The following is a 19071-nucleotide window of genomic DNA, read 5'->3' on the forward strand; positions in this document are numbered from 1 at the left end:
AGAGAACATATCCAAAGTATGTGAGACAGTATCTTACCAGTATCATTTCCAAAGAGCAGTTCAATTAACATTTTCAGCTATTAACCAGAAAGTTGGAAGTTTGAGTCCACTCAGAGGTGATCTACTACTGAAAAACCAGCCACTGATATGCGTATAGAGCTCAGTTTTATTTTTAACACATACGAGGTCTCCTGAGTCAGAATCATTTGTACAGTAACTGAGTTTATCACTCAGTATTCAAAATAGATTAAAAGACTAAAAATCAAGCAAATACATAAATAATTTCCAACAAATATGTTTGTCCTCTTACTCTTTAGTAGATTTTTTAGTAACTCACCCATCCTATTTCATCATAATGTCACTTCCGCTCATTTGGCCTTAGGGCTCTCTAGATAAAGATTGTAGAATGTAATATATGATGGGGGCAGAGGCGGTACGGATTAGATTTTGAAACATTAAAGAAGGCCAGATGAGTGGGGAACTCAAAAGCCAAAAAAAAAAAAAAAAAAATTTAGTGACATACAGTAAGCATTTTGCTTCGACTCTAACACCAAAATTAACTCCTCTATTCCTGGAGGGAGCTGCCAGTAAGACTAGCCAGGTGATTTCAAAGCCCTCTTCACAGCCACTCTCCATCTGTAAGAACATCTTTGACTGCGCTCCCCATAAGAGAGAGGAATCAATAACAGTGTAAGAGTGGGGCGTCGCATACACATTGGGGCTGAGTGATAAGAGCTGTGTCTCTTTGTGAAAGTGGAAATATGTGAAGGACAGATTTTCTCCTGTGCTAGACTATTCACTCCATCCTTGGCAGGTGGCAGAAAAGCTCGGGGATTAAGAGCATGGGATCTGGAATCAAACCTCGCTGGGTTTACATCCCATCTCTTTCCTCACAGAGGGCTCTTGACTTCCTAGTGCCTCTGTTTTTCTATTTATAAGAGGATTGCATAGGGTTGTGAGTGGTATTAAAGGATATCACCAGTGCAGCACTCTCAGCCATTTAGTTCAGCTCCCCACATCCAAAAACCACTAAATTTTTATTGAAAATGTACTAGTTAACATGAATAGTTTCATTGTGCCTTTAGAAGCGACAACCAGAAGCTCCCTGTAAAAACTGAGAAATCTCACAATTAATGGAGAAGATATACATGAGCCTAAGTAATCCTAATTCTTGGCAGTGTAAAATGTACTCAAATACAGAGAAGAGTGCCTGAGTAGCTCTAGAGACAAGAAGGGTCCTGATAGTCAGGGAAAGGGAGACAGCCCCCAGACACTGAGGAATCTGGGATTGCACATGAACTTGAAATCCAAAGCGCTGCCTCGCCTGAGCCACAAAAGCAAGTCTAGTAAACACCTGAAATATTAAAATTGTGTACTCATCATATGCACATAAAAAGCTTTTAGTAAATGTTTCTTACAATATTATTATATGCTCGCGTATAGTAGCTGGCATGTTTAACAGCATTCATAAGTTGTTTCATGAGTGTGATTGTTGTTATAGGTAACTGCCCTCAAGTCAGTTCTGATTCACATCAACTCTGGGTAGGATTACTAATTCTTTATTTTAGCAGGAGCAGAAAGCCTGATCTTTTTACCATGGAGTGGCTGGTGGACTCTAACCACCGATCTTGTGGTTTGTAGTCAAGTGCTTATCCTATAGAGCTACCGCACTCCCTTCATGAGTCTGAATGTGCCCACAGATGAGATTGAGCCTTTAAACATGCAGATAGAATCTATGCATGCATATTATGAAATATGTTCTCTTCATCTGTAAAATGGAAAGTACATGAGAACTGGAGAAGGCCTCTCGTTGTTTCTACAGAGATGGTCGGGTTCAATCAGGCACAAGTAATTGGATGACAGTTTCTTGAACCTTGAATTGCTGTAGGCAGGACCAACTCTACTATAGACAAGGTTTGTAGATTCAATACACAGGTCTAGTTTGCAGACGTATCAGTCTAATCTCCTTAGGCAGTAGTTCTTTCTTTGGGAAAATGTTTGATTAAGAAATCAGTTACTGCAACAATTTTCTCATTTTGGAAATGTCCAATGGGCCTTTAGTAAAGATAAAAGTTGAAGAATCGTGCTATTTTCTCTACACAGGTAAATGAAAAGTGAGAAACAGGAAGAAAGAGGGTGAGTCTCAATTTGCTGGTGTGATGTCTTCATAAGTGTTGTCAACGAATGTTGTCTCTCACTAGATCATTGGAAGCATGTGTACATTTATTGTAGGTGATAAAAGAGACCCAATCTTCAAATACATAAATCTCATAGAGACTTTTTATTAATTCTTAACAGGAGTGAAAACAAGACTAACAAAACATAGGTCACTCTGGTGAGGGTAATCACCACAGTGATGCCATGATGAATTTCCAAAGCTCTACCTCTATGAGTCAAGTCACTTATTATAGGAAACAGTGAATGAAGGAATCTCTTCCCACAGTCACCACGGACAGCAGACATGCATCTCACATCCACGCAGAACCTAGGGAAGCAAGGAGCAAACTAGTGCAGACAGGAAAACTGACAGATTGCTCCTGAGGCTTTCAGGGTGTCTGTCACAACCAGGAGACACTCAACTAAGAGGCCTGCCCAAGAAAGTTCCTGTAAGGGAGTTTCTGCTCTTTCTGTGCTGGCTAGGGCAGCAAGTGATGCACAACTGTACTAAGCAATCAGCCACTGGCTTAGCTGTGCTCATTTGCAATGGGAAAGAGAAATCTGATCTCTTGCTAGTTGCCAAGGAAAGACCTGAATGGATTCCAGCTATTCCAGTCCAAATGCCATCAGCCCAAACCTCTCCTTGATAATGAAATGCAGCTTCAAAATAATTTTTTTGTCATCATTTTCAACCAGATCGTCCTCCCTTCTACACAGGAAATCAGAGACATTCATTGTTTCCAGCCACACTTTAAAATTTTCTCAAAGCATCCAAATAAGACCATCAACTTTGACCAAGAGATTTGCCTTCCAGCCTCAGAAAACCAATATAGGGTCTGGTTGATGAGCCTGTTCTTGATCAAAGCTTATTAACTCATAAATTTGTAATAGCTCAATCTGGACCCAACAATGATAACAGTTTGAGTATAAATTTACTTTCCTTTATTATTTTATTCATGGTTTAATTTACATATCAGATTACAGCAAATTGGCTGGTTTTCCTTTCAAATTTTGGAATGAGGGTAGGGAGATTAATTTCTAAGCAAAACCAGATTTTAGAAGGCAGTGTATCACAGTTCCTAGGGAATCATAAAATTCATTAAGCTAAAATGCCTTAAACAATAGCTGAAACCCAATATAAATTGGTACATTTTTCTTTCAATTGTATTTGATTTTTTCTATGTTAATTTCATGATCACAGCTGTTGTATTTTACCAATAAAGAGGCATTTATTCCCCAAAGAAATGAGGTTTGGAATTACGAATATCAAAAACTGTTATTTCCTCCCTAGCAGAGAGCTGAAGCTACTAATATGAGCATTTTTGGGTAAATACCCACTGCCATCAAGTTGCTTCTGACTCATATAGACCTTATATAGTATTTCCAAGACTGTAAATCTTTACTGAGCAGACAGCTTCATCTTTCTCTTGTGGAATGGCTGGTGGGTTTGAACCACTGACTTTGCATTTATCAGTCCAACATTTATCCCACAGAACCACCAGTGCTCCTTTTTGGGTAAATAGTTAAGGAATTTAGACACAGATTTAAGGAGAATAATATTTATGTCAAGTCATGAGAGACATACTGGCCTTGCTCTTCCTTGACCAGCGATGGCTGTTTTGGGCTCCTGTGTAAGCATTCGTGCCCCTGTGATCAGAGCTGGTTTCTCTCAGCAAGAATCAGGCCCTGAGGACTGAGGGCTTCTGTGGCCTCTGAAGTCAGTGGTCTTTTACATGGCTTAACACACATTGCTGTCCCATAGAGGCATTGCACATGGCAAGGAAGTCAAGTGAAACAATTCAATCTTATGTTATAGGACTTATAAATACCATATTGCACAAATGTATGCCAATGAGATAGGACCAAAAAAATCACACGTAAGTGCTTGGAAGTCATTTTCAGAAAGATATCTAGCTCTGCTGAGCATTGGATTTATCATCTGAAGAAAATTAAGATGTCAGTATATTCCTGATAGGGAGCCATGGTAACATAGAACGTTACATGTTGGGCTGCTAACCACAAGGCCAACAGTTCGAGTCCACCAGATGTCCACCAAGATGTAAATCTTTATTCCCATGAAGATTTACTGTCTGAGAAACCCTATACAGGGTTGCTATGAGTCAAGACTGACTCCATGGCATAAAACCACCAATACCACTACATTCCTGCTGAACTTGATATGAGAAATGAGTTAGCAAATGTGCTAATGTTCTTACTTTTGCTGTTTGGTGCCTTTGAGTTAACTCTGGCTCATAGAAGTCATGTGTACAACAGAAAGAAACAGTGCACCTCCTCACAATTATTGTTATGTTTAAGTCCATTGTTGCAGCCACTGTGTCAATCCAACTCCTTGGGGGTCTTCTTAATTTTGCTGACCATCTACTTTACCAAATATGATGTCCTTCACCAGAGGTTACTGTTGTTGTTAAGTGCCATTAAGTTTGTGCCAACTCATAGCAATCGTACACATGACAGAAAAGAAACACTGCCTGACCTTGGGCCATCCTCACAATCTTTGTTACTTTTGAGCCCATTGCTGCTGCCACTGCGTCCGTTCATCTTCTTTTTCACTGACTCTCCATTTTACTGAGCCTGATGTCCTTCTCCAGGGACTTGTTCCTCCTGAAATATGTGCAAAGTATGAGAAACAATGTCTGGCCATTCTAGCTCTAAGGAGCATTCTGATTCTACTTGTTCTAACACAGATTTGCGGGTCAGTCGAAGGTACTTTTAATACTCTTCTACAACACCATAACTCAAATACACTATTCTTCTGTGGTCTTCCTTGTTCATTGCCCAGTTAGTCCTCAAGCTGATATCTTTGCTCTTAAACACTTTAAAGAGGACTTGTGCAGCAAATTTGACTAGTACAACACACCATTTGATTTCTTCACTGCTGTTTCTGTAAGTGTTGATAGTGGATCCAAGCAAAATGAAATCTTTGACAATTTCAATCTTTTCTCCATTTATCATGATATTATCTATTGGTCTAGTGGTGAGGATTTTTACTTTCTTTACATCAAGGTGCAACTTTGATCTTCATCAGTGAGTATTTTAAGTCCTCTTTGCTTTCGTATGGATATTATCCTATCATAGATAGCTTTATACTTCAATACAGATCTTGAAGTGTTCTTTTTGATGATGAATGTGACACCATTCCTCTTCAATTTGGCATTCCTGGCAGAGTAAACTGTGTGATTGCCAGATTCACAATGATCACTACCAGTCCATTTTAGCTTACTAATGCTTAGGTTATTGATGTTTATGTACTGCATTTCATATTTGACAACTTTAAATTTTCCTATATTCATATTTTACACATTCCATGTTCTGATTATTAATGAATATTTACAACTGCTGATCTTCATTTTGAGTTGTGCCACATCAGCAAATGAAGATCCCAAAAGGATTACTCTTTTCATGTCATCATGGTCAGCTCTACTTTGAAGAGGCAGCTCTTCTTCAGTCGTATTTTGAGTGCCTTCTAACCTGAAGGTCTAATCATCCAGCACTCTATTTGACAACTCAATAATTTGGTGCTATTTGGCAGTGTTCCATTGCTATTCATAAGGTTTTCAGTGACTAGATATTTGAATTGGCAAAGTGGCAGCATCAATGGCTCAAGTGTGGCAACAATTGTGAGGTTGGCCCAGGATTGGGCAGTGTTTAGTTCTGTTGTGCATAGGGTCACTATGAGTCGGTACCAACTTGATGGCACCTAACAACCACAACAAATATTTGAAGTAGTCCATGTTTCCTTCTTCCTAGTCTGTCTTAGTCTGGAAGCTCAGTTGAAACACGTCCACTTTGGATGACCCTGCTGCTATTTAAAATACTAATGATATAGCTTCCTGAATCACAGCAACACACAAGCCACCACAGTACAACAAACTAATAGATGAGTGGTGGCTTTTGCCCATAGAATCCTTCAGTACTTCAGTTAGAGATTTGATTTTTCTCCTCGGTTCTTTCAGCTTGACAAATGTTGAGTGAGCTTTTCCCTTTTGTTTTCCTGTCTCTAGGTCTTTGTACATTTCAATATAATACTTGTAGAGCTGCCCTTTGAAGTTTTCTGTTCAACTCTTTTACCTCTTATTTTTTTCCATTTGTTTTAGCATCTCTACACTGGAGAGCAAATTTCAAAGTCTCTTCTAACATCCATTTTGGTCTTTTCCTTATTTCTTATCTTCTTAACATACTTTTGCTTTTTTCTTGAATGATGTTGTTGATGTCATCCCACAATTCTTTTGGTCTTCCATCATTAGTGTCTAATGCATCAAGTCTGCTCTTGAGATGATCTCTAAATTCAAGTGGAATATATTCAAGGTCATATTTTGGCTCTCGTGGACTTGCTTTCGTTGTCTTCGGCTTCAGTCTGAAGTTGCATATGGTCTGTTCCAGTCTACCCCTGGCCTTGGTTTGAATGACAATATGGAGCTTTCCTACTGTCTCCTTCCACAGAGACAGTTGATTTGATTTCTGTGTATTATACTTGGTGAGGTCAATGGGTATAGTCATTTTTATGTGATTTAAGAAAAGTTATTTATAATGAATAAGTTAATGGTCTTGCAAAATTCTGTCATGTGACCTCCAGCATCATTTCTATCATGAAGACTATATTTTCCAATCACTGATTCTTCATTTTTGTTTCCAATCTTTGCCTTCCAATCCACAGTAATTATCATTACATCTTGATTGGTCAATTTCAGACTGAATTTGATAGGATTAATCAATTTAATCATCTCAGGCCTTATGGGTTGGTGCTTAGATTTTAATAATAGTAGTATTAACTGGCGTTCCTTGGAGGCATATGGACATTATCCTATCACAGACAGAATTACACTTCTAGACAGATCCTGAAATGCTCTTTTTGATGATGAGTTCGATGTCAATCCTCTTCAATTTGACATCCCCGGCATACTAAACCACATCAGATTCAAAATGGCCGATGCTAGTCCATTTCAGCTTCCTAATGCCTTGGTTATTGATCTTTATTTGTTACTTTTCATTTTTCCTAGACTCATACTTCATATCTTCCATGTTCCTATTATTAATGGATGTTTGCAGGTGTTTCTCTTCATTTTGAACTGTGCCCCATCAGCAAATGAAGGTTCTGGAATCTGTACACATTTGCTTCATCATGATCAACTCTACTTTGAGGAGGCAGTTCTATCCCAGTCCTGTGTTGAGTGCTTTCCAACCTGAGGAAATCATCTTTTAGGACTTTATATGACAATATTCAGGTGCTCTTCATCATGTTCCAGTATTCAGTACTCTGATGCTATCTGAAAGTATTCCACTGTTATTCATAATGTTTTCAGTGACTAAATATTTGGAAGTATTTCCATTTCTCCTTCTCCCTAGTATATCTTTGTCTGGAAGCTCAACTGAAACCGATGTCCACCATGGGTGAGCCTGCTGGTATTTAAAATGCCACTGTCATAGCTTCCAGCATCACAGCAACACGTAAGCCACCACAGTACAATGAACTGACAGGTTAGCGGTGGGCTGGTTCCTCCTAATAATATGTCCAAAATACATGATACAAATTCTCACCATCCTTGCTTCCATTGAGAATGTTGTCTGTACTTCTTCCAAGACAGATTTGTTTGTTCTTCTGGCAGTCCATTAACAGTTGTTGTTGTTAAGTGTCATAGAGTCAGTTCCAACTCAAGTGTCAAATGTATTCTTGAGATGGTCTCTAGATTCATGGGGATATATTCAAAGTTGTATTTTGGCTTTCCTGCATTTGTTTGTTGTTCTTCTTCACCTATACTTGGATAAGAGCAATTGATGGTCTGTTCTACCAGCAGTATCTGGCCTTGTTTTGACTGATGATACTAAGCTTCTCCAACATCTCTTCTAATTGATTAATCAATTTGAACCTTGTGCATTTCTATCAGGCTAGGTCCATATGTAGAATTACTATTTATGCTGTTGAAACAAAGGTATTTGCAAATTAGGAAATCATTGGTCTCTCAAATTCTATCATGTGAATTCCAGTATCATTTCCATCACCAAAGTCATATTATCAGGAGGGATCAGCCCCTGGAGAAGGACATCATGATTAGTACAGTGGGAAATCAGATAAAAAGAGGAAGACCCCCAACAAGGTGGATCTACAAGTTACAGCAGCAATGGCTCAACTGTAGCAACAATTGTGAGGTTGGGACAGAGACGGGCAGTGTTTCGTTCATTTATACATTGGGTCACTATGAGTTGGTACCAACTCAATGGTACCTAATAACAACAAGGGGACTTATATATAAGCATATGGACTCTGTATATAATCATACTCTTGGCTATGATTTAAAAAAAAAATGTGTTGTGTTAAGGGTTACAGAGTAGGTAATCAGTCCCACATTCAACAAATCATACTCTTCATTTCATTACAATGATTGCAAACCCCTTCAAGTATAATAAGTTAACACTGTTTTCCTTTATTCACTTTAGCACTTCATTTAGCCATCTATCTTCTGCTACTTTCATCTTTCTTCTGCTGTTATATATTGCCTTCCTTGACACCCAACTTAACATGTGTCTACCCTCTACCCCATGAATAATTTTACCTTCCATCCCACCTCCAATAGTCATCATAGGATGGTTCTCTTAGCAAGAAAATATTTTCTTAACTTTTTACAACAATGATGTCATACAATATTTGTTGTTTTGTGATTGACCAATTTCATTTAGCATAATGACCTCCTGATTCATCCTTGTTATGAGGTGTTTAGAAGATTCAGTATTACTCTTCAATGTTGCATTGTAATCCATTACATGTATGCACCAAAATTGGTTTAACCATTCTTCTGTTGATGGGCATTTAGACTGTCCCATCTTTTTGCTATTGTGAATAGTGCTGTAATGGCTTTGTTGTTGTTTAGTACCATCTAGTCAATTCTGACTCGTAAGGACCTTATTTGAGCTGAAGGATTTGAACATGGGTGTGCATATATCTATTCAAGTCATGGCTCTTATTTCCTGAGTGGTGGTGCTGGTTCTGTGTTGTGGAGTTGGTTCCAACTCATAATGACCCTGTACAAGGTTTCCGAGGCTGTAAATCTTTACAGGTGCAGAAAACTTCATCTTTCTCCCGCGGAACAGCTGGTAGTTTCTAACTGCTGACCTTGAGGTTCACAGCCCGATTCGTAACCACTACACGACCAGAGCTCCTTTATTTCCTGAGTATATATACCAATAGAGGGATTACTGAGTCATATGGCATTTCTATTTCCATGTTTTTAGAAAGCTCCGTACTTCTTTCCACAGCGTAGGATGGTCCTATTGTCTCCACATCCTTGCCAGCATTTGTTGTTTTCTGTTTTGTTTTTGTTTGTTTGTTTTTAATTAGTTAAGGTGATAACTCACTATTGATTTGATTTGCATCTTGGAGTCCTGGTGTGGCACTGTGGATTAAAGTGCCAGACTGCAAAGTAGTTAGAACCGCAAGGTCGGCAGTTCAAGCTCACCAACTGCTCCTCGGAAACCCTATACCGGGTTGCTGTGGATCGGAACCGACTCGACGGCACTTCACAACAACAGCAATGGTTAATTATCTGAGCATTTCTTCATGTTTGCTGACTGCCTGAATGTCTTCTCTGGTGAAGTGTCTGTTCATGTCCAATTCATTTTTAATTGAATTATTTATCTTCTTCTTTTTGGTGTGCTGAGGTGTTTTGTAAATTTTAGGGAGTAATCCTTTGATTTTATTGCTAAAAATGTTCCCTGATTCTATGTGTTCTCGTTTCACTCTTTTACTGAAATCTTTTTATGCATGTAAGTATCTAATTTTTAGGAGGTTCCAGTCATCTACTTTGTCTTCTGCTTCTGCTGATTGTGTGTTTTCAGTTATGTTTGATAGTACATTTATGCCATATATTAGAGCCTCTAAGTTTGTCCCAATTTTCATTGATGATATTTACCATTTACATTTAGATCTTTAAACCATTCCAAGTCATTTTTGTCTATGGTTTGAAACATAGGTCTTGTTGCATTTGTCAGCAAATGGATTTCTAATTTTGCCAGCACCACTTCTTAAAGAGAGTATCTCTTCCCAATGTCATGTGTTTTGGCTCTTTGTTGAAGATCAACTGATCAGGTTGTTGGATTTACTCTTGGAGTCTCAATTCTGTTCCAGTGCTCTATGTGTCTTCAATTGTACCAGTGCCAGGCTGTTTTGATTATTGTGGCTGTGAAGTAGATTGAGATGGGAAAATGAGAGGCCTCTTACTTTGTTCATCTTTTTGTAATAATGCTTTGTCTATCCTAAGTCTCTTTCCTTATCTTCATTACTGTTGTGTTAATGGTTATTAAATCTTTCTGATTTTCCTCTTTTTATTTAGATGTATAGGTGTCTTAATTTGTTTTGAGGTTACCCTGTAATTTACTAATTTTTTCCACTATTTAAAACAAGTCTGTTTTATCTTCAGAGACAAAAAGGATAAAATCAAGGGAAAGGAAAGAGGAATAAGGAGAAGAAAAAAAAAAGGAGACAAAAAGAACAAAAGGGAAAACAAAACAATGCAGGTGTTGGACACAGGGATGAAAACATTGTGGGGGCTCCTACCACCCCAGGAGCTCAAGAGGTGGGTGGGAAGGGGTACAATGGCAGAATTCCAGTTCTTCTATGCCTAAGCATTGTCTGGGAGGTACTCAGTTTCTGGAGTTCGTGAAGGTCCTTAAAGTTGCAGGTTTCAGTATCAGGACCAGAGGGTAGCTGGGGGAAGGGTGACTGACTATGAGGGTTCCTGCTAGTCTGAGGCAGGCCTGGAGGCTCTTTGGGTTGTGTAGGTCTGGAACAGAGTCTGCCTGAATCCAGGCGTCAAGATGGTGCAGCCAACACCTGCCTCTCAATGGTGTGCTTACAACCACGTAGCTCCAATCAGGTTCTCCTCTGAGGCTAGCTGAGGGAAGGAGCTGGCCAAACCTCTGATCTCCAAAGGATTGTAAAGGAAAAAAAGGAATCGGTCTTTCTTGTCACTTGTTGATTCTCTGCTGCCAGCCTGCCACCCACTAGTCTCCCATATCTTTGGTTTCTCATCTTTGTTTTAGAGAGACTGTCTAGTGTATCTCCCTAATTTTGCCAGGAGTCCACCATTTTGCCAGGAGTCCTCCAATATTATTCTTAATATAGACCTCTTTTCTTTGTGATTATTTATTATTATTCTTACAACTATATTATTCTTAATATAGGCCTCTTTTCTTTGTGATTATTTAATATTATTCCTACAACTGTAAACAGAGTGATTAAACAAATCCCAGGCATTCTTTCTCTTAGCATATACAGAGTGTTTGTTTTTCAAAAGTGCTCTGATCTGTGATCTGATCTGGATCCAGCTTTTTCAGCTGTAGATTAAGACAGATATTTTTGCTTCATTTATTTTTAAATGAAAGACAGACCTTTCCTTAGAGAACCATGAGATTAGAATGACCACCTGAAAAACAAAGAGAGGGAAAGCAGTTTTTAGAATTCTTCCTCTGAGCTGAACTTTGTTTGTAAGTATCCACAATACAGAAAGTAGGTCTGACAGACACCAATACATTGCTAAAGCAGTTGTCCCTGAGTAGACCAGGGACACAGACAAATGAACATGTTGGAGGTGGCAAGGACAGAATCAGGCCTGTCAGCACAGCATGATGAGTGAATGCAGACCTTAGTCTTGAAGGGTTCTTCCATGACAAAATCTATCCCCTTTTTCCATTCCTCAGTCTTGAAGGGCTTGAAGCATTCCTGAAAGGAGGGCTAATTAAGCCTTGATGGCCTACTGAGAGGAGGACTAATTAAGAGCTTTTGGAAAACACATTTTTATCTTTTAATTTACATCTTGTGCTGTGTTCATGTAACTCAGCATTAATTCTTTGTTCACTCATTTGTAGCTATTGCTCCTTTTTATCTTTATTGCCAGGATTCTGAGATGTTTGATAACTTTTTGGCTTTGCTATAATTTTATTTGTTCCTTCTTCTATCTCATAAACAATAAGCTGTTTCTACCCCCACATCATGAATTCCTGGAACTTATCCATATCGTAGGTCCTTTAACCTTGATAAGAAAAAGTTGACAGAGCTTTTCAAGGCTGGTGTCAATGTCCTGAAATGTGAGCAGGCAGAATGGACTGGCACTTTCAATGATCAAGTGAAAATTAATTTCTTCAACTAAGAGGCACAAAGTTCAAGAGAATATGCAAGATAATTTCCACTTGAACAAATATGCTGTTTGAAAGTAGACAAGCAGTCATGTGTCTATCTATTTGTGTTTTTTCTGGCCTAGCCTGTATGAAGACAAGGTAGGTGCAGGTTGTCGGGGGGCTAGTATTTAGCAAATAAAGCTCATTATCTGATGTTACTAGAGGCTAAGACTCTAAAGAGACTTAAGGCCAAGTTGGTAAAATGGAAACTCTTTCTGAGTGGGTTTCTTCAATTGTAAAATGCATTTAAAAATAAGTCCAACTGAAAATGAAAAGATATGTTAACATTTGATAAAGTTGTTCATGAATACAATGTATTAGGTACATATTACATTTAATTTACCAAAACCAAACTGTTAACATTTAAAGAGGTTTATCTTTTTTTTTAAGGATGGAAGCAAATAAGTTCTTAGTACCTTTCCTTATAAGGAGCTCTGGTAGCGTAGTGGTTACGAATTGGGCTGTGAACCTCAAGGTCAGCAGTTTGAAACTACCAGCTGTTCCGTGGGAGAAAGATGAGGCTTTATGCTTCCATAAAGATTTACAGCCTCAGAAAACCTGTCAGGGTCACTATGAGTCGGAAACAACTCCACGGCACATAACCTCCGCCACCTTTCCTTATAGTCCCACTCCAATGTAGTAATGCTTTCCATTTCACATGTAATTGGTTGTTATTGTTGTTAAGTGCTGGTGAGTTGGTTCTGACTCCTAGTGGCCCCGTATAGGGTTTCCATAGGTATAAGTCTTTGCAGGAGCACCAAGCTTAATCTTTCTCTCTCAGAGCAACTGGTGGGCTTGAACTGCTGTCCTTGTGGTTCACAGTCCAGTGCTTATCCTACAGAGCCACCGCATTCCTTCCCTTTTAATTGGTTAGGCAACTTCTTGCATTACAAGATTGATAAATAAACAAAAAGAAAGAAACAAGAGAGCAAACCTTATAAAATTTGGTATAAACTTGAATTGAGAAGAGAAGAAAAAGTGTTCCTTTGGCCAACAGTGGCAGCAGCAATAGTTTCAAACTCATCTATGAGGTTGGCACAGGACTTGTCAGTGTTTCATGTTGTTGTACATAGGGTTGCTGAAAGTTGATACCAACTCAATGACACCTAACAACAACAACAACAGTCTTGGTCCACAGGATGTTGGGCAGAACAAGAATAAGACTGTACCTAATTCAGCCTTTTATCACAGGATAGAGCTGCATTTTAGTATGTCATAGGACATAGCTGTTTTCCTAAGTACTTCTATCCACTCCTTGTTCTAATCTTCAAGGTAAGCTTTTTGCTTTTGATTGCTTTAAGAAATCCTTTACAGTTTAATTGTTGGTTCTGACCCATAACGACCCATTATAGGGTTTCCAGGGAACAAGTGAATTGAAATGATGACCTTGTAGTTTGCAGTCCAGGGCTTATCTTACAGTTTTAGCTTCACCAAATGTAGACCTTCCCTAACCTGTTTTCATACTAAAGTATTGCTCAGAGGAACTGCTAGGAGTAAGAAGAAAACTATTGAGACCAACTCCTTGCCTCTTCTCTCCACCTCCAGGCTCCAAACACCCCCAAAATCCTTGGAAAAGACACATAGAGAACATTACATGGCAAAGTCCTCTGATTTTCAGAGTGGTTTTGCCTATTGGACATGAGAACAAACTAGAGACATAGATGTTATAATTCTGAGAGAAGGGTGCAAAGAATGTATTCACTGGCAGCTTCATAAAGCGAGGTAGGTAAAAAAAAAAAAAATTAAATGAAAAGTCTACCATCTTTGTCCCTGACAAAGTGGGTTTTGCGCAGTAGCTTAGATCTAGAGAGGGAATCAAGATGGGCATGAAACCTTTACTATACCACCCAGGCCATGCTCTCTGGCTGCTGCCACCGCCCCAGCCCTAGCCTCCGGTACACATTAAAGTTCCCAAACTATGACTGACTCTAAGGACTTCACAACCAATAAAAAAGGAAAAATCTTTGAATTAATGGCTGAGCTCAACAATAAAAAGAAACAGAAGGCTGTGAAAAAAGTGATTGCTGCTATGACCATGGAAAGGATGCTAGCTAGGTCTCTCTTTCTGGATGTAATGAACTGTAAGCAGACTGATAACCTGGAACTAAAGAAGCTCATGTATCTTTCCTTGATGAACTATGTCAAGAGTCAGCTAGACGTGGCCATCACAGCTGTCAACAGCTTTGGGAAGGACTGTGAAGATTCGAATCCATTGATTCAAGCCTTGGCAATCAGAACCATGGCCTTGCATCTGGGTGGACAAAATTACAGAATATTCCTGTGAGTCCCTCCGCACGTGCTTGAAGGATGAAGACCCCTATGTTCAGAAAACAGCCACTGTCTGTGTGGCAAAGCTTCATAGCATCAATGCCCAAATGGTAGAATATCAAGGATTCTTTGGTTCTTTGTGAGATCTCCTAGTGGATTCAAATCCAATGGTGGTGGCTAATGCTGGAACAATCTTATCTGGAATCAGCAAATCTCACCCAAACAACAATTTCCTTGATTTCTACCCACAGAATATTAATAAACTGCTGACAGCCCTGAACGAGTGCACTGAATGGGGCCAGATTTTCATCTTTGCCGATCTAATTATAACTTAAAAAATGATCAAGAGGCTCAGAGCATCTGTGAGTGGGGAACTCCCTAGCTAGCTCAGCAGTGGTCTTCTCGGTAGTAGAAGTCCTAATGGAATTTCTAGAGTTATTTCCCAAGGACTCTGACCTACTACAATATGCTGCTAAAGAAGTTAGCCCCTCCACTTGGCACTTTCCTCTCTGGGGAGCCAGAGATGCAGTACATTGCCATGAGGAACCTCAACCTAATTGTACAGAAAAGGTCTGAAATCTTGAAGCAAGAAAACCAAAGTCTTCTTTGTGAAGTACAATTATCCTGTGTATGTGAAACTAGAGAAGCTGGACATCATGATTAGATTAGCAACCCAAGCCAACATTGCTCAAGTTCTGGCAGAACTGAAGGACTATAACAGAAAGGCAGATGTGGACTTATTCATAAAGCTGTGTGGACTACTGGACGATGTGTCATCAAGGTGGAGCAATCTGCAGAGTGCTTGCTGTATGAGAAGCGCTGTAGTTTAATGCACCGGGTTGCAAAGTCAGTTTGAACCTCGAGGTCGACAGTTCAGGCTCACTAGTGGCTCCTCAAAAACCATCTACAGAATTGCTATGAGTTGGAACCAACTTAAGGCACTTAACAACAACAACAAATCCAGACTAAAGTAAATGATGTCGTCTAAGAGGCGATTGTTGTCATCAGGAACATCTTCCACAAATATCCCAAGAGATCTAAAAGTACCGTTGCTATTCTGTGTGAGAACTTCGACTTGCTAGATGAACCAGATGCTCAAGCAGCTAGATTTGGATCATGGGAGACTGTGCTGAAAGAATTGACAATGCTGATAAATTACTATAAAGCTTCCTGGAGGGTTTCCATGCTGAAAACACCCAGGTGCAGCTCTCTCTGCTGACTGCCAAAGTGAAGATGGTTCTCGAGAAGCAATCAGAATCGCAGGAGCTGGTCCAGCAAGTCTGGAGTTTGGCAATCCAGGATTTTGATAACCCTGGCCTTCGAGACAGGGGCTATATTTACTGGTGTCTTCTCCTAGCTGATGAAGTAGTTTTATCTGAGAAACCATTGATCTCTGAGGAAATAGATCTTATTGAGCCAACTCTACAGAATGAACTGTAACATTGGTTCTTTGGTTTCTGTGTACTATAAACTTCCCAATGCTTTTGTAGAAGGAAGTCATGAAATCCATCAAAGAAACACTTGCCAATTCATCACTGATGCAGATGGCAGTCCTGCTGGAACCACCACTGCAACAGATCTAGAACAGACTCAGGTTAGACCCTCTCAAGGTAACCTGCTAGGGGACCTTTTGAACTTTCACCTTGATCTCTTCATCAATTTGTCACAGGTGTTCTCCCTGCAGATGGGAGCAGTGGATCTCTGGGAGGAGAACTAGACAGTCTGTATGGCAGTGACTCTGGCAGGGTCATTGGAAGGAGTCCAGCAGCTGGACAGGCCTTCATCCATCATCAGTGCCTACAACCTTTGCTCCTTCAACTACTTCTGTTGTAGTCAGCAGTGGTCTGAACCACTTTTTTGGACTCTCCACAGGAATAGGCATGGCACCTGGTGGATATGTGGCTCCTAAGGCTGTTTGGCTACCTGTAGTAAAGGCTAAAGGCTTGGAAAATTCTGGAACATTCAATTACTGCCAAGGGTACATCTATATGGAAATAAATTTTACCAACAAAGCTCTGTAGCACATGATAGACTTTGCCATCAAGTTTAACAAGAATATCTTGTTAAATGTGTCATTCCCATAACGTCTCTGGCCATCCATACACCACTGATGCCAAACCAGAGCATTGATGTCTCCCTGCCTCTCAACACCTTCGGCCCAGTCATGAAGATGGAACCTCTACCTAACCTGCAGGTGGCTGTACAAAGCAATATTGATGGCTTCCACTTCAGCTGCCTCATCCCTACCAATGTGCTTTTTATAGAAGATGGCAAAATGGAATGCCAGGTCTTCCTTGCAGCATGGAAGGATATTCTCAGTGAAAATGAGTTTCAGTTTCAGATTAAGCAGTCATTTAAATGCTGACACTGATTCCAGCAAATTGCAAAACAACAATGTTTATGCTATTGTCAAGAAGACTGTGGAAGGGCAGGGCATGCTGTACCAATCCCTGAAGCTAACTAAAGCTATTTGTATTTTGAGTGAACCATATAGCCAGGTGTGGTGCTGTGGGTTAATGTGCTGGATTGCAAGGTTAGTTTGAACTGCAAGATTGGCAGTTCAAGCTCACCAGCTGCTCCTTGGAAACCCTATACAGGGTTGCTATGAGTCAGAAAATGACTCAAAGGCACTTTAACAATATATCCATCCAGGACACCCCAATTATATGGTGTTGCTGAAGTATAGTACTATTGATGTCTCTCAGCACATCGAACAGGCTCCTGACAGAATTTTGAAACACGAATTGACTGGTCCAGTGTCCTCCAGCCACCCTGCGAGTGGTGCAAGCCAAGAGCTCTTAACTGGGAGAAATTGCATCTATGTGTAGAATCTGAACCCCAACATATTAAAGCCACCCATCAACATAATGGCTAGTGTAACCTGTACTAACATCAGGGCATAACCTGCTGGATATTATCAGCTTCACGTGAACATTAGTAACCACTGCTTCAATCACATCCCACCTCTTGCCACCTACTACTGATAACTGTCCTGACTTGTGGGCTTCTCCTTGCTGTGCGTTTTCTACACCCACTTTTGAGTGTAGTTTGATATTTTGTAATCAAGAGCACCTTTCAAAAGCAAAAAAGAAAACCATTAAAGCAAAGTGTCACTGAAAAACAAAATTAGATGAAGGAAAAAGTGCTAAAATCCAACAGAAGAACAATCAGAAGATTTACCAAGTAAGATTAATGATGGTGTTTGAAGTGAGCAGTAGAGAAAAGCTTATTAAATTGCTCATCTTGACACTTTAACAGTCAGAGAAACTAAAATACAATTCACTTTTGTTTGATTGGTTGTTAGATTTTTATTTAAAAGAAACAATGGACCTAAAAAATAAAAGAAAAAAGTCCAAACAGAATGTGCAAAACTGAAAGTACCAAGATAGTAAACCAATTGTCAGAACCCTCAGTGTTCAGTGATGAGATGAAGTAAGGACAAATGGTTCCCGAGTTGTCAGTGAGATATCAGTGTAAGTTTTCAAACCTTTCTAACATTTCATAAATGTGACCGTGAATTCAAAATACTGTAGGCCACCTCTGACTCCTGAATTTACAACAGGCTGTCACCGAAACTCACCACACCCCATCCCTCCATTCACCTTTAACTGAAGTGCTCAACTCAGTTACCAGATAATATCAAACTATCAAACAGTTACCAAATTTCCTAATACTTCACATCACCAAATACTACTTTAGACAATGGTTAAAAGAGAAATCTGCATCCTCGGCCCTTCCCACCACATGCACACACTTATTTCTCTCATGCCCTTGCCTATTTCTTTTTAAATAATTTAGAATCCTCTCTGAACTAATATCACCTACTTTACCAAATGTTTGCAAGATCTATGATAATAAAAATAGGTATTCTATTTCTTTTACTTTTCTCCAAAAAATTAATTCTATTCAATAAATATTTATTGAGTATGGCTTACCTTATGATTACTTTTGCATTCTTCTGCTTAGGTTTTCTGTACCTCAAAAAATAAACCATATTGTAATGTTTTATTTTTTGACATACTTATGCACTGTCTTCCCTGCAAGATGAGAATTTTAAAAATAGCTACTAAGTGCCTATGAAAGCCAGGCATTTCCAGAAAAGCTGAGTTGAGTGGGACTCAGTCAATGTCTCAAAAATGTTTCCAGTAAGAGGATATCATGATACAACAACATTAATGACATATGAAAACTGACTCATATTTTACCCACTTGCCTTCAGTGGCTAAGCTTATGGCTGCACTTACATATAGAACAGGGACTGTATTCTTAGTTTTATTTCTTCAGCATCAAAAGTGTGCTACAGTGCCTGGCACCAAGTAGATATATATTTAGTAATGTGTTTTTTCTTTGTTTAATTTTTTGGATAAAGTAGAACCAACTTGGGATGGGCAACTTAGATATTGGCTACTTAAATTGGTGGGGTCAGGGGGGGCTATAAAGGCTTGTAGTGACAGGCTTATA

At 39.4% G+C, this 19071-nt stretch overlaps 1 pseudogene; it reads left to right on the plus strand.

Moving 5' to 3' along the window:
- Positions 1–14260: 14260 nt before the first annotated feature.
- LOC102838255 lies at positions 14261–17438 on the plus strand (annotated as a pseudogene).
- Positions 17439–19071: the final 1633 nt, after the last annotated feature.

Source organism: Chrysochloris asiatica, unplaced genomic scaffold, assembly GCF_000296735.1.
Source record: "Chrysochloris asiatica unplaced genomic scaffold, ChrAsi1.0 scaffold00003, whole genome shotgun sequence".
Taxonomy (NCBI): domain Eukaryota; kingdom Metazoa; phylum Chordata; class Mammalia; order Afrosoricida; family Chrysochloridae; genus Chrysochloris; species Chrysochloris asiatica.